Below are 14982 nucleotides of genomic sequence, written 5' to 3'. Positions count from 1 at the left end.
AGAATTCCAACCCAGCAGAATAAAAACTGAAAAAATTCATAATCACAGAATCATAGAATGGGCTGGGTTGGAAGGGAGCTCAGAGATCATCAAGTCCAACCCTTGATCCACTCCCCCCGTGGTTCCCAGCCCATGGCACTCAGTGCCACATCCAGGCTCTTTGGAAAGATCTCCAGACACAGAGAATCCACTACTTCCCTGGGCAGCCCATTCCAATGCCTGATCACCCTCTCCAGAAAGAAATTCTTTCTCATCTCCAACCTAAACCTCCCCTGGCACAACTTGAGACCCTTTGTGCCCTCTTGTCTTGCTGAGAGTTGCCTGGGAAAAGAGCCCAACCCCCCCTGGCTCCAACCTCCTTTCAGGGAGTTGGAGAGAGTGATGAGGTCTCCCCTGAGCCTCCTCTTCTCCAGCCTCAACACCCCCAGCTCCCTCAGCCCTTCCTCACAGCAATTCTGCTGGATCCCTTCACAGCCTCCTTGCTCTTCTCTGCACCTGCTCCAGCACCTCAAGCTCCTTCCTGAACTTCCTGAGGGGCCCAGAACTGGACACAGGACTCAAGCTGTGGCCTCCCCAGGGCTGAGCACAGGGGCAGAATCCCTTCCCTGGACCTGCTGGCCACGCTCTTCCTGAGCCAGCCCAGGATGCCATTGGCCTTCTTGGCCACCTGGGCACACTGCTGCCTCCTCTTCAGCTTCCTGGCAATCCAGACTCCCAGCTCCCTTTCTGCCACTCTGTGCCCAGCCTGGAGCTCCCCATGGGGTTGTTGTGTTGAACCTCATCCCCTTGGGATCAGCCCAACTCTCCAGTCTGTCCAGGTCCCTCTGCAGAGCCCTCCTGCCTTCCAGCTGATCCACACTCCCCCCCAGCTTGGTGTCATCTGTGAATTTGCTGCTGATGGACTCAATCCCCTCATCTAAATCATCACTGAAGATATTGAACAGCACTGGGCCCAACACTGATCCCTGGGGGACACCACTAGTGACCGGCCGCCATTTTGATGCAGCCCCGTTCAGCACCACTCTCTGGGCCCGGCCCTCCAGCCAGTTCCTAACCCAGCACAGGGTGCTCCTGTCCAAGCTGGGGCTGACAGCTTATCACTGCAAGTGTTAAAAAAATTAATGTAATGACAGCATTTCTTTGAACTGACATTATGTTTAGCCTTAACCCCACAGTGGTCAGGCACCTTGGATGAAATTATTTTGGATAATTATTTTATAATTCAATTTAAACTCTGATTCATTATGGATGACCTGAAGGTTAAGCTGCCATTGTTTCTTTATTCAAATCACACTGGAACTTCCAAATTAGTTGCTTGACCTTCTCTGTGCTCCCCGTTGAAAACAGAAATTTCAGGAATGGTTTTTTGTAACTTGTTTGGACAAGAAGGGCCTCTTAGGTTGGCCCATGACATGGTATATGTCTTCTCCATGGAGATTCAAAGCAGCCTTAGGAAAGGGGGAAGTTCTGTGTCCCCAAAAAGAGCTGTGGGCTCCCCAAATGTTGTGTGAACTTCAGGGGAGTAGAGTTACTCCTTGTGGGAATCACTGCTGCTCAGTGTGAGGAAGAGCCTGGCCCCCAGCTTGGCACTGATCTGCAATCCTGGAGATCCCTGCTGATCTTCTTCACCTGAGGAAAAGGACTTGGGCATCACCTGGAGCTCAGGAGAAAGGCAGCCAAGAGGGTTCCCCTGTTGTTGTTTTATGGCTTTGTTGGTTTTTGTGGATAACTGTGTTATTTCTCTGATAACTGTGGTTTGTTTTTTTTTTTTTTTTCTTTTTTTTTTTTCCTTTTTTTCCTTTTTTTCTTCCTTTTTTATTCCTTTTTTATTCAATTTTTATTCCTTTTTATTCCTTTTTTTCCTTTTTTCCTTTTTTTCCTTTTCCCCCTTTCCCCCTTTTTTCCCCTTTTTTCCCTTTTTTTCCCCTTTTTCCCCTTTTTTCCCCCTTTTTCCCCCTTTTCCCCCCCTTTCCTCCCTTCCCCCTTTTCCCCCCTTTTCCCCCCCTTTTCCCCCCTTTTCCCCCCTTTTCCCCCTTTTTCCCCCTTTTCCCCCTTTTTCCCCTTTTTTCCCCTTTTTCCCCCTTTTTCCCCCTTTTTCCCCCTTTTCCCCCTTTTTCCCCCTTTTCCCCCCTTTCCCCCCTTTTTCCCCCTTTTTCCCCCTTTTTCCCCCTTTTTCCCCCTTTTTCCCCCTTTTCCCCCTTTTCCCCTTTTCCCCTTTTCCCCCTTTTCTCCCTTTTCCCCCTTTTCCCCCTTTTCCCCCTTTTCCCCCCTTTTCCCCCTTTTTCCTCCTTTTTCCTTTTCCTTTCTTTTTCTTTTTTTTTCTGTCTTTTTTTTTCTTTCTTTTTTCTTTTTTCTCTTCTTTCTCTCTTTTTTCTTTTTCTTTTTTCTTTTATTTTTTCTTTTCTTTTCTCTTTTCTTTTTTTTCTTTCTTTTTTCTTTTCCTTTTTCTTTTCTTTTTTCTTTTCTTTTTTCTTTCCCTTTTTCTTTCCTTTTTCCTTTCTTTCTCTTTTTTCTTCCTTTTTTTCTTTTTTCTTTTTTTTCCTTCCTTTTTTTTTTCTTTCTCTTTTTTCCCCCCTTTTCTCCCCAGTGAATGGATATTTGCTGGTTTCAGAGAAGAGCTCTCAAGCTTCAGAGGAAAGGCTACATCTACAGAGGAGACCAAGCAACCAAGGGACAAACGTGCAAAGTATTTGGAACCCTCTACTAGGTAATGTTATTTATTTACTAATCATGACCTAAACCAAGCTTTTCTTTTTAACTGAATGTGCTCTAATATTGCAAGGTGGCCAGTTTTAAAATAAGGTGCTTATTAAATCTGTTAAACACTGAGTAGTTGGGTGAAATGGTTGTGTGAGCAGGAGGGGTTTAGCAGCACTTTTAGGGAATACAGGTGGAAAGTTCTGGGAGAGGCTTTGTGGGATTTACACACAGAGTAAAGGATGCCCAAGAGGAGCAGAGCTGGAAAATGCTCTCAGCTTCCTGGATGCTTTCTTCAATTTGAGGTCAACCTGAGCTTTTCTGAACTGGTTATCCATGGAAACACCAAGGAGATGCTGCAGATTTTTCTCCGTGTGTTCTAGGCTACCGAGGGTTTTAGGCTACCAGGACCCTTCCCACAGCAGCATTTCTTTCCTGTCTCTTCTGGACAGCACACAGGAAACTTTTTAACTGGGTCTGTTAGTCTGTGTCGAGCACAGATCCTGTGAGGAAGGGCTGAGGGAGCTGGGGGTGTTGAGGCTGGAGAAGAGGAGGCTCAGGGGAGACCTCATCACTCTCTGCAACTCCCTGAAAGGAGGTTGGAGCCAGGGGGGGGTTGGGCTCTTTTCCCAGGCAACTCTCAGCAAGACAAGAGGGCACAAAGGGTCTCAAGTTGTGCCAGGGGAGGTTTAGGTTGGAGATGAGAAAGAATTTCTTTCTGGAGAGGGTGATCAGGCATTGGAATGGGCTGCCCAGGGAAGTAGTGGATTCTCCGTGTCTGGAGATCTTTCCAAAGAGCCTGGATGTGGCACTGAGTGCCATGGGCTGGGAACCACGGGGGGAGTGGATCAAGGGTTGGACTTGATGATCTCTGAGCTCCCTTCCAACCCAGCCAATTCTATGATTCTATGATTCTATGATTTTAATGTCTGGGTGTCTAAATCTGGATGCTTAAAAAATCTGGGTTTTTTTTTTTCTGAAGGAAATAACTCAGTTGTGTAAGGTTGCCTTTGACCTCCCTGGGTTGAGTCAGGAAGATATTTTAAGGTAATAAAGATTCCTTTTAAAACAAACAAAAAAAGACAACACACAATCCCCAAAGCAAAACAAACCCAATGAAAAATCCCAAACAACAAGAAAAACTGAAAGAAAGGAAAGAACAGTGAAAAAGCAGAATAATATTTGGAAAGGGGCTGCCTCTTTCATTAGTTCAGGAGGGATTCAGCTGAGTTCTAAACTGAAAAAAGTTCTATTCATATTTTATTAGCTGAAGTGATGAGGGTGGAGAGAGATTTAGATGGCACTGCCTAAATCCCAAGGTAATTAATCCACTGGTTAACAATGTTCAGTAGGAGATACCTCCAGTAAGGATGTAAATCAAAGGAGAGCTGAGAGAATAAAGCTGCATATCATAGTCTAGGAGATTGCTGAATAGGAGTTACAGATGTTTTAGCATAAGTATGGAATTATTGGAATAAGGGAGACATGGCTGAATGAGAAAAGTGATTGGGGATTTAAAACATCAAGAGTTTGCTGAAAGGATGTACAAAATGAAGTAAGAGAGAGGGGAATGTTATTGGTAAGGGATTATGGAGCCTTGCAGAGAACTGATGTATATATTTAGGTGATATGGCAGGGACACTTTGCATGGAGGTTAAGAGGAAGAAAAGTAAGAAAATGTTATTTTGTCCCTGGTTTGCAGGGAATGAAAGTCAGGAAGTGTTTTTTTCTAACAGTAATAAACCAAAAGGATAGTGCATTAAGTACTGATTGAGAAGAATAATGTGTGTGCTCAGACAGAAAAAGTTTTACCCCAGTCTTGCCCCAGATCAATGGAGGAATTTGTGTGGACTCAAATGCTGCCAGCAAAGGAAAGGCAGGAAAGGTGCCCCCATTTTTTCCAAATGCAAATTGAATATTTTCCTTATCTGCTTGCTTGTGGAAATGTCAACACAGAGTATTAAACTCTTTTTCTCTAAGCCTGTAGCAAGCCATTGCCTGCAAATGATAAGCTTGGAATAGGGGAGAAAGCAGCCAAATGAGGCCATTTCTGCCAGTGTTCTCAAAGAGGTTTCTCCTGACAAGGAACTGGTCTAGAGCTCTTTTTTTTTCCAAGTCTGTCATATTCTTAAGTCAACCTTAATGCCAATGGCAGGGCCTTGCCTTCATTTTACTTAAAATCTCTCTCTTGCTGGAGAAATGCCTGTCTTGAAGTCATTTTCAGATAGAAATTCAGGTGTCTTGTTTGATTTTTAGGACCAGAATACAAACGTGTGTGTATGTATCTACAAACCTGCATAAAAATTCATTCTGAAGTCTTTGGAAAGGGTAATTTAAGGTATGAGAAGGTCTGGCCAATTCGTAGCTGTTCTGAAGGATCCACAGGCTCAAGTAGTTTTTTTGACATGAAATGCACCTAAAAATCCCCAGATAGTGTGGGTGACAGCCACTGTTGCTCAAATCCCACTCCATGAGCTCCTAACCAAATTCTCCTGGTTTTTCCAGATGGTTTCTAGAATCAGAAGTGGGGGAAAAAACCCACCCTGGTTTCCTGGAATGGAGCAGCAACTTAATACTCACAGACTCACCCTTCAGAAATCAGTGCATGGAAACGAGGTTGCTAAATCACAGTGAGGTTTTGATAAAAACCTTATTATTATCTCAGTTTTATATATATTTTATAAACACTCTTGGACCACCTGTGTGCCAGTTTGCTGAGCAAGTTTTTTAACAGTTAAATAGGGCAGTGCCAGAGGGTGAAGTTACAGCCCAGAGCTCTTTAGTTTTTCAGATAATGTAAACATTATTGGGTAAGAATTATGCTAAAGGTGGGGGCAGTACTGAAGGAAGCATTTCAATTGCTTGTGCTCAGAGTAAGAAAACATTTGGAAGCAAAACACCAATTATTTTGGTTAATAGGTTTTACTGGGCTTAGAGATATTGCACAGAGGACCAGGAGGGTTGAGCCCATGCACTGTTTAGGTTTACCTGATTTGGGTCAGTTTTCTAAAATCCCAGCTTTGCTCATGAAGCAAAGGTTGGCAGTCAGCATAGTGGTGGGGACACTAAAATTCCTTGAGTGCTTGAAGTCTCAGTTGTCAAAATTAATTTATTTTCCTACCCTCTTCATTTGCATTTCTAAACGGGAACCCTGAAAAGTGCAGCAGGGGGATTGGGTTGATTTGGTTCCCATAAGTGAGGAAAAGCTGTTTGTGTGCAGCAATCATCAGTAGGCACAAAACTGCAAGATTTGACTCCATCCAGCAATGAACTTGCAAAAATTTGGGATTTATTCAGTAGATATTCCAAAGGTAACACCAACCTAGACATCTAGATCAGGCTGCCAAGAGGTCCAGAGGGTTTGGTGGGGTTTAGGTTTTGTTTTAAAAATCCCAATCACATTTTTTCCCAATCCCAGATTCTCAGCTGATACCAAGTGGATAAAATGATGGGGATTTGGATAAATTGTAGCAGCATCCCTAGAGGTTTTCCATAGAGCTGTAGAGCTTTTAATTGCAGGCCAACTCTCTTGGTTTTGTTTCTCTAGGAATAAAGTCTACCAGTTGTTTATTTCCTATTTTTTGTTTGGATCCCCTGTCTCTGTATCAGCTTTTCCACCACCAACTCTTCTTAGCCTCTTGTTTGCCTTTTTAAATGACCTGTGGGGTTTTAATCTCTTTTGCATCTCCTGAATTCCATCCCTGATGCTGCCTCTCCAAGCATGTCACTCTCTTCTATTAATTTCATAGCAGTCTTTTTTAGCAAAATCACCTGGTAACTCCCTGCCCCTGAACCAAGCAGCTCTTTCCCAATCTCCTTTTCTGTTTTATCTCTCTTAGAAGCTGATTCCTATCAAATGATTGCCCCATCCATCTGCCCTCTGGGCTCTTTTCTAACCTCAGAGATCTCTGCCACCAGGTTAGTTCTGTGTTCCAGCCACTTCATTGTCTTGCTTTGAGAATTAATCTCTCTAAGCACTTCAACTTCTCCTTTTCTTTATGGCTTTTCTCTCTTGCTTAGTATTTTCCCCAAGATGCATCGAAATAAGAAATAAAAACCTGGCAGTGGCCTTTCAAGAACTGTAAATATTGATGTTCTGTGGTTTCCTTTCATAGAATCATAGAATTATAGAACTGGCTGGGTTGGAAGGGACCTCAGAGATCATCAAGTCCAACCCTTGATCCACTCCCCCCGTGGTTCCCAGCCCAGGGACTTCTTCAGGACTCAAGGGACAGTTCTGGAGCTGGGTGGCCCTGCTACCTTTGGTCAGTTTGGAAATTCTCTGAACATCTTCTTGACATGCTCAGGTTCCAAGGGGCACAACCACAAAGCTCCTGCTCCATTTAGATCCCATTTCACCAGCAAAGTGAGATTTAAATAGGGTTTTTCTGCACAGAAAGGAATTTCACCCAAAGGGAGAAGTCAGCAATGTTTCTGAGCCATCAGCCTCATCTTTCTGGGAGCCCCTGAGCTGTGTTTCCTCTGCACCTTTTCTGCCACAGTTCCTGATGCTTGGGGTGTAAAATGAAAAGAGAAGGTGTACTGCACACCTGGAACTAAATACACCCTGAGGTTAACTTGACATTTCTGATTTACTTTTAGCATGTAAATGGGAATTTTAGGTGTTTTGATGCAGATAAAGTGTTCTTTCCATAGTATGGTTATATATGAAGTGGTACAGAGACCATGGATCAGTCGAGCAGCTCAGGTTTATTGATACATTATGTTGTTTGATATGTTCATATTTTTGGTTACTCCAGATTTATTTTTTTTTCAGTCTGCCCTTCCAACAGAGAAAAGAAAAAAAAAAAAGCTTTGTGGATATGTAGTTATTTATATAAAATTGAATATCTCTAGTAGAAGCTAAAGGTACTTGAACCCAAGGAGAGGCTTCAGTTCCTGCTTGAGTGACTGCTGCAAAGTGTTATTTTGCAGCCTGGTTATTTTTCCCTTCAGATTTTTGAGGAAATAATGAAGGGTTTGATTTTTGCTGAGGTGAACAGCTGTGAAACCCCCATGTCTTTTCTTCATAAAGCACACTTCTGCTTTTCCCAGCCACATTTTGGGCTTAATGCAGACAGGGTGGGAGCTGCATCCTTCCTTGAGTCTCCATCAGTGGGGTTGTGACAATAATTCAGAGGGTGGCCCAGGACAATCCTGCAAAATTAGTGATGGACCATGACAGCACTGGAAATAAGTTTTTGGGTAGCATGGTCTGGTTGCCTTCTCCTTTCTGCAGTGTTTGGTACTCCCAGTGCAGTCATTCCATGGGGCAGCTGCTCTTGGCTTTGCCAGCTCAGGGTGAGTCTTAGTAATAATTTTTTTTTTTTATTTTAAAAGTAAAATGGCCAAACTTCTGAGGTTGAGACCAAATGCCCTAGTGCCTTGATACTTGTTATACTGCCTCAAACCAAAGAAGGAGCTCATCATAACCCTCTTAATGGTTGCCACCAACACTGATGTGCAGTAATAAACCATCCTTATTTAATTATAACCACAAGGCAAGTGCACAGAGTTACACTGATTATTTATCAGTGAGAGGCTGATGGCTTTAATGGGCTAATAATCTCATCATGAATGCACTTTAATTGCATATACAGTGAGGCTGGGGAAGTGTTGGTTAATAATTTTGGAAGTTGGGAAGCCCCAGACAAAATGGGGGGAGACTTCAGCCATCTTCTGAAATGACACTTCCCAACAAGGTGCCTTTGTAGTGGCTTAAACTTCAGTTCACTCAACCATGGGTCAAACACATGACATAAAAAACAGTTTTTATGGCCTCTTTGGCTTTTGAAACACTTTTTTTGTTTTTTAACCCTTTGTGCTGTGTATATGAATGCTGCTGGATGGACATGATGATGCTTTCTTCTAAACAGTGCTCCTGCTACCTTGGTGCTTGCAGTATATTGAATCTGGAGGGAGTATTTATAGCCACATATTTAATAGCCAAAAAATGAACTGAGGCTCACCTCCTGCCCCTCTTGGGACCTATTAATTAGCTGTACATTTTATATCACAAAAGGTTGTGGTAGAATGATCTGGATTCATTCTTCTCTAATATCTCTACTCCTTAATTATTTTTTTTGTGTGTGAGTGTGAATTCAGACATTTCAATTGCCCTACGAGGTGCTAGAATTTCTCTTGAATTTTGGCTGCTTTTCATGTTTATTAAGTTGAGTTAGTATCCTAAAAATATTTCCTCTCAGAAGGATTTCAAGTTCTTGATCTATGCCATGGGGAGGTTGGTCAGCATCTACAGTAAGCATCATATAAAAATATGGGATAATTAAAAAAAAATATCTATCCTGACACCTCCCTTTTTTTGTTTTTTTCTTTGCTTTAGTATCTGGAGAGTTGGGCAGAGAGAAACATGATGAAGTTCAACAAGGGGAAGTGTAGAGTTTTGCATTTGGGGAAGAACAACACGATGTCCCAGTATAGGTTGGGGGCTGACCTGCTGGAGAGCAGTGTAGGTGAAAGAGACCTGGGGGTCCTGGTAGACAAGAGGATGACCATGAGCCAGCAATGTGCCCTTGTGGCCAAGAAGGCCAATGGCATCCTGGGGTGCATTAGAAAGGGTGTGGTTAGTAGGTCAAGAGAGGTTCTCCTCCCCCTCTATTCTGCATTGGTGAGGCCGCACCTGGAGTATTGTGTCCAGTTCTGGGCCCCTCAGTTCAAGAAGGACAGGGAAGTGCTTGAAAGAGTCCAGCGCAGAGCTACTAAGATGATGAAGGGAGTGGAACATCTCCCTTATGAGGAAAGGCTGAGGGAGCTGGGTCTCTTTAGTTTGGAGAAAAGGAGACTGAGGGGTGACCTCATCAATGCTTTCAAATATGTAAGGGGTGAGTGTCAGGGAGATGGAGTTAGGCTCTTCTCAGTGGTGACCAGTGATAGGACAAGGGGTAATGGGTGTAAATTGGAGCACAGGAGGTTCAAGTTGAATATTTGAAAAAATTTTTTTCCTGTAAGGGTGACAGAGCCCTGGAACAGGCTGCCCAGGGGGGTCGTGGAGTCTCCTTCACTGGAGACATTCAAAACCCGCCTGGACACGTTCCTATGCGAAGTGCTCTAGGTGGCCCTGCTCTGGCAGGGGGGGTTGGACTAGATGATCTTTCGAGGTCCCTTCTAACCCCTAGGATTCTGTGATTCTATGATTCTATGATTCTATCTTTAAAACCTGGTCCTTTATACATTTTGATTTGCCTCTCAAAAGCAAGGTTTACAGTTTAACTTGTGTGTGGATCTTTAAATAGAAAGCAATAATATTTATATGGAAAGCAGTCAAAAGCCCACTCAGTTATAAAAATGGACAGGACAAAAATATCCTTAAAGATTAATTGGAGGGACATGATATTAAAAAAAATAACACTGGAGCTCAAAGATGCTTCAGCACTTGAACGAGAGGTTTCTTGGCTGGTTCTGATGGGTTTCTTGGCTTCCTTGTGCTCCAAACTTCCTTCCAGTTCTCTCCTCTCATTTAATACATATTCATAGCAACTTTTTTATTATTTTTTTTTTATTAAGGCATTTAGATTTAAAAATCAAAACATGAAAAGCATGAAGTGAGTAGGTGGAAGCCCTTTGTTGCTGAGCCAAATCAAGAGATGGACATTCTGTAATTTTCTGACACAGTGGGAGCTCTGGGGGGGGGGAGGAGGTGGTGGGGGAAAAGAGCTCTTGAAGCTCTGCTTCTCTTTATCAGTTTATGTGCCTTGAGTGTACTTCCTACTTCAAACTTTGAAATGGCTTTAATTACAGGAACTAAAAAGGGCTGCAGGAGAAATGATTCCCACGCAAGTTAAAAGGTCATTAAAAGTTTGGGCTATCAAACTAATTTGTGAGCAGTGCTGGGTTGTGAGGTGTTCTAAGAGATGTAATTACACTGCCAGGTCTCTTTGCTGTCACCATATTTATTTTCCTACAGCCCCTGGCTGGGCTCCTTCTTCCAACTCTTTTGCAACATGAATACCCAAGTGGTGGTTATCACAGTGAAGTCATTGCCAGCCTGCCATAAAGATGTGTGGGTCTGTAATAAAAGGGTGGTAGGGTAATCTCTGGTTGGATTCACCTGGAATTTGATGAGCTGAGCTCTCTAAATCTCATGAGGATGGGCTTTGCCATCTCCTCCATGTCATGCCAAGAAGGAGATGCCAAGAAGGCCATGTTGGCCAAGCTTTATGGAGTCAGAGAATGGTTAAGAGTCTGAAGGGACCTTAAAATCATCCAGTTCCAACCCCTTGCCATGGGCAGGGACATCTCCCACCAGCCCAGGTTGCTCCAAGCCCATCCAACCCATCCTTGAACACTTCCAGGGATGGAGCAGCCACAACTTCCTTGGGCAACCTGGGCCAAGGGCTCAGCAGCCTCACACTGAAGAATTTCCTCCTAATGTCCAACCTAAATCTCCCTTCTTCCAGTGTAAAACCATTTCCCCTTGTCCTCTCACTACAAGCCCTTGTAAAAAGTCCCTTCCCACCTTCCCTTTAAACCCCATCAAGTGTTGGAGGGTTGCTCTTAGAGCTTTCTCTTCTCCAGGCTGAGCAACCCCAACTCCCTCAGCATCTCTTTGATTTTTTCTCTTTCATTCAGACTTGATAAATCAAGTCTATCTTGCTGAATCTCTATCACCACAAATCTTGCAGTGAAAAGAGGAGGAAATTTCAACTGGAAAACCCTGACCTCTGGTAGAGTTGCTGCTGGGGGTTCATAAGCACTGCAGAAACCTTCCCTTCAGGTCAGGCTGTTCTACAAGTGGGATTCCCAACTCTTCCCTCTCTGGGGGTTTGCAGCATCATGCATCTTGGAACACCTTCCAGCAAAAGATTTTGGTTTACTTGTGCTAACTTGGGCTGCCTGATGTTCAAAGAGCTGAAACATTGGAAAACTTCCTTGAAAAGCACTGCTGGGAATGTTGGTGTGAGTTGACTTCTTCTCCATGGGCTTTATCCTGATTCCCAAGGCATCCCTCTTCCTCTGGGTGTTGTGCAGAGGGAATTAGGACTCAAAATCTGCAATCTTAATACAGGGAAAAAAAGAAAAAGAAAATAAATTCATCTTGCAGCACAGAAGTAGATCCTGTGTGCCATGAATAAATATATTTTAAGGCTAGAAGAGTGACAGAAGAAAATGATAGAAGAAAAGGATCTGGAATTACCAGCATCTTGTGCTTGTGTGTTATTTCATGTGTCATCCCAAGAGGTCATGGAATTTTTTGTCCTTCCTTCTTCTTCCTTTGAAATTATCAGGTCTGGAGTCTTTAATTTTTTATTTCTGAATTTCCTGGGTTTATAAAAGTGGTTGGCTGATAGGCTTGTAATAACTATGAAATGTCTTTTGCTGCAGTTTACTTGTCAGAACACTTCCAACAATTTTTTTTTTTTTTTACTGGATTATGCAGGTTTTTATTCTATAATATATTTCTGAGCCCCATGCATGATGAGCTGAATTTTTAGTGAATCAGAGACCTGGCCTTAGCAAAGGTGGCAAACCTCTTGCTGAGCACCTGCAAAGCTCTGGAGTGTAATTTCACTCCAGAAATGTGGATCCCTGTTTCCAAAACTGTTTTCTCTGAATTTTGAGAAGTCGAGTGGCAAACAGGAACTCTGTGAAGATATTACATTTTCTGTCTCTTTTTTTAATGCAACTGAGAAAACTCTGAGGCTGTGAAGTGAGGCAACTTCAGTAAAATGAGTCAGTGATGTGATGGGAAAAGATGCTGAGCAGCTCCAGCATTGGACGTGCTCACTGAATAATAATAAAACCATAATCCCAACTCCATTGGCTTCAGTTAGAAATAATGGAAGCCAGTTTAGAATAATATTTTAGACACTGGAGAACTCTGTTTATATTCCAAAATAAGCCCTATATGCTCTAAGCCCAAGTGAATAAGAACCAAACCTCATTTTCCAGATGCAGGAATTATTTTCTGGGTTCCAGCTCTGCCAAAACATCTTCCCCATCCCTTGGAGCAGAGGGAGGAAGGAAAGAATTCTGCTTTTTCTTCCACACTGCTGCTTGAAATCCAGGTTGGTTTGTAGCCAGGTTATTTTATTTTTCATTCAAACTACAGGTTGGGAACTTTACAACCTTTCCTGTTCAATGTTATCACCCACACAGCTCCTGGAAATTCCACGTGGGATCTGAGGGCTCCTTGCACCTCAGTTACCAGCAGGAGCAGCAACTCCCTGGGTGTGTGAGCAGCATCCTTTCAAAACAGGGATGGGTCTCAGAGACTTGACATATTTTGGGCATGGAAAGAACAAAATGCAGCACAAGACTTGCTCGTGGAAGATAATTGGAAGTCACTGAAGTCCAAAACAAGGCTGTTTTATCTCATTTCATCCCAGAAAAGGAGGGGGGGAAGTGTTGGCACTGGATTGTTTAGCTAAAATATCCTTTTTTTTATTACCTTTTATACATTTAAAACCATACATGTGTGCATCCATGAGAAGTGATGATGGGCTGCTCTGCTTTGCCACCCAACTCCTTGTATGTGCAATTTTCTCAGTCTTTTTGGTGACAAAATAACAAAATTCAGTCTTCAGCATGTAGCTGTTGCCTTACCTCAATTTTATGGCTTTTTTTTTTTTTTTTTAGCTTAAATAATAAAATATATTTTGTAGCTAACTAATTAGCTCACAGAGCCCCCGTACATATGTGGTTTTTTCCCAAGAATTTAGGCCTTACATATTTCATAAGCTGCTTTGCCTAAACCTTGCAAAATGGTTTTGCCACACAGGTTTTTTTCTTACACATCTCTACCAAAGTAGCACAAAGTAAATTCCAGCTTTATTGAACCCTTGATGTGTTTAATTTTTTGAACAATTATTTTTAACAGATTTCTTTAAGCATTTGCCATGGCTGACACCAGCTATGTCCTTAAGTGTGACAGCAGCAAACGAGGTTGAAAAGCTTATTTTTTTTTTATTTTTTTGCATCTTGTAGATAAATAGTTTCTACCTTGCAAACAAGGGATGAAATATTAAATCCAAAGCATAACCACACTGTGGTTTATTTCCAGGCAGACTCTATGTAGCAATACCTTTGGTATTAAAACAAATTATACAGAAATCATGAGGCTGTGTGAGGAGTTGGAGGGATCCAATCTCAATCCCAAATTGGAACTGGGCCAACAGAGATGGATCTATCTTTCCATTTTACCAGAAACATTGCTTGACTTACAGGACTCTGGAGATAAATAAATCAATAAATAAATAAAATCAAGAGTGTTCAAGATAAAACTTACCTGTTCTGGGAAGTGACATCAATTTAAGGACTTTTTGTTTCTCTCCCCCTGTCCCAAAGTTGCGGGGGGAGATGAAAAAGAAAGGGAAGGTGTAAAAAAGTAATTCACAAGTCCCTTTCAGATGAAAATTTCTGCTTTGAGTAAATCCTGACCTCTCTTTTGTGTCAGGAGAAGATTTTAATTAAAGCAGCCCAAGGAAAGGAGCTTTGCTCAAGAGAGAAGCAGTCAGGGAGGGGTCCCTGGAAGGGAAACTCCTGGTTTGTTGGCATTGCTCTGTCCCATCCTTGCTCCCTGACCAAAGGCAAGAGAAAGGACATTATCCTCTGTCTCTGTGGAGTTATTTGGTAAAGAAACAGTCTTGATAAGATGTTAAATATTAAGCAGCTAAATGTTAAGGCATGGCATGTGGCTGGCAAGGTTTCTTTCTTCTGATTTATCTCAGCAGTCACTGCCATTCTAAAAACCCCACCACTCCTATTGCTCAGGCACCAAATCCCTTGTTGACAGATATGTCTGCAAGCATCTAAAGATGTTTTCTTCTCTGTTAGGTCTCTTCAGCTCTGAAGAGGGTGATTTACATTCCCTCGGGTCTGTTTTCTTGGTGGATGCGAAAGAAAAAGCTTTAAACAGCCGAAAAAAACGGGACAAATAAATAATAATAATAATAAGAGGAAAAAAAAGATGATAAAAGTGGGAGAGGAATTGATATTTTGGGCTGAAGCCTGGTGTGGTTTGGGAGGTAAAATTGGGAGCTTGAAGTGATAAAACCAGAGCTGAAATTTCAAGCAGTCACCTGAGACGTCGGCGTTTCTGGAGACATCAAGAGGTTTTGCAGAGAGGGAAATTGGGCTCCAGGTGGCACAGACTGAAAAATCCAATAAACAAGGGGAGCACAAGATTCCTGAGAACCTCTGCAAGCAAATGGGGAACTGTAACACCCACGGGAAGCTGAACGTGGTGGTTGCTGGAGGAAGAATGGGTCAGGTCTGGGTGCTGTAGGTGGCTCTGGGCAAGGGTTGGGGTGGCAGAGGTTGAAGTTT

This window comes from Calypte anna, chromosome 9, assembly GCF_003957555.1.
Source record: "Calypte anna isolate BGI_N300 chromosome 9, bCalAnn1_v1.p, whole genome shotgun sequence".
Taxonomy (NCBI): Eukaryota; Metazoa; Chordata; class Aves; order Apodiformes; family Trochilidae; genus Calypte; species Calypte anna.
The sequence above is the reverse complement of the archived record's forward strand: the minus strand, read 5'-3'. Positions refer to the sequence as shown.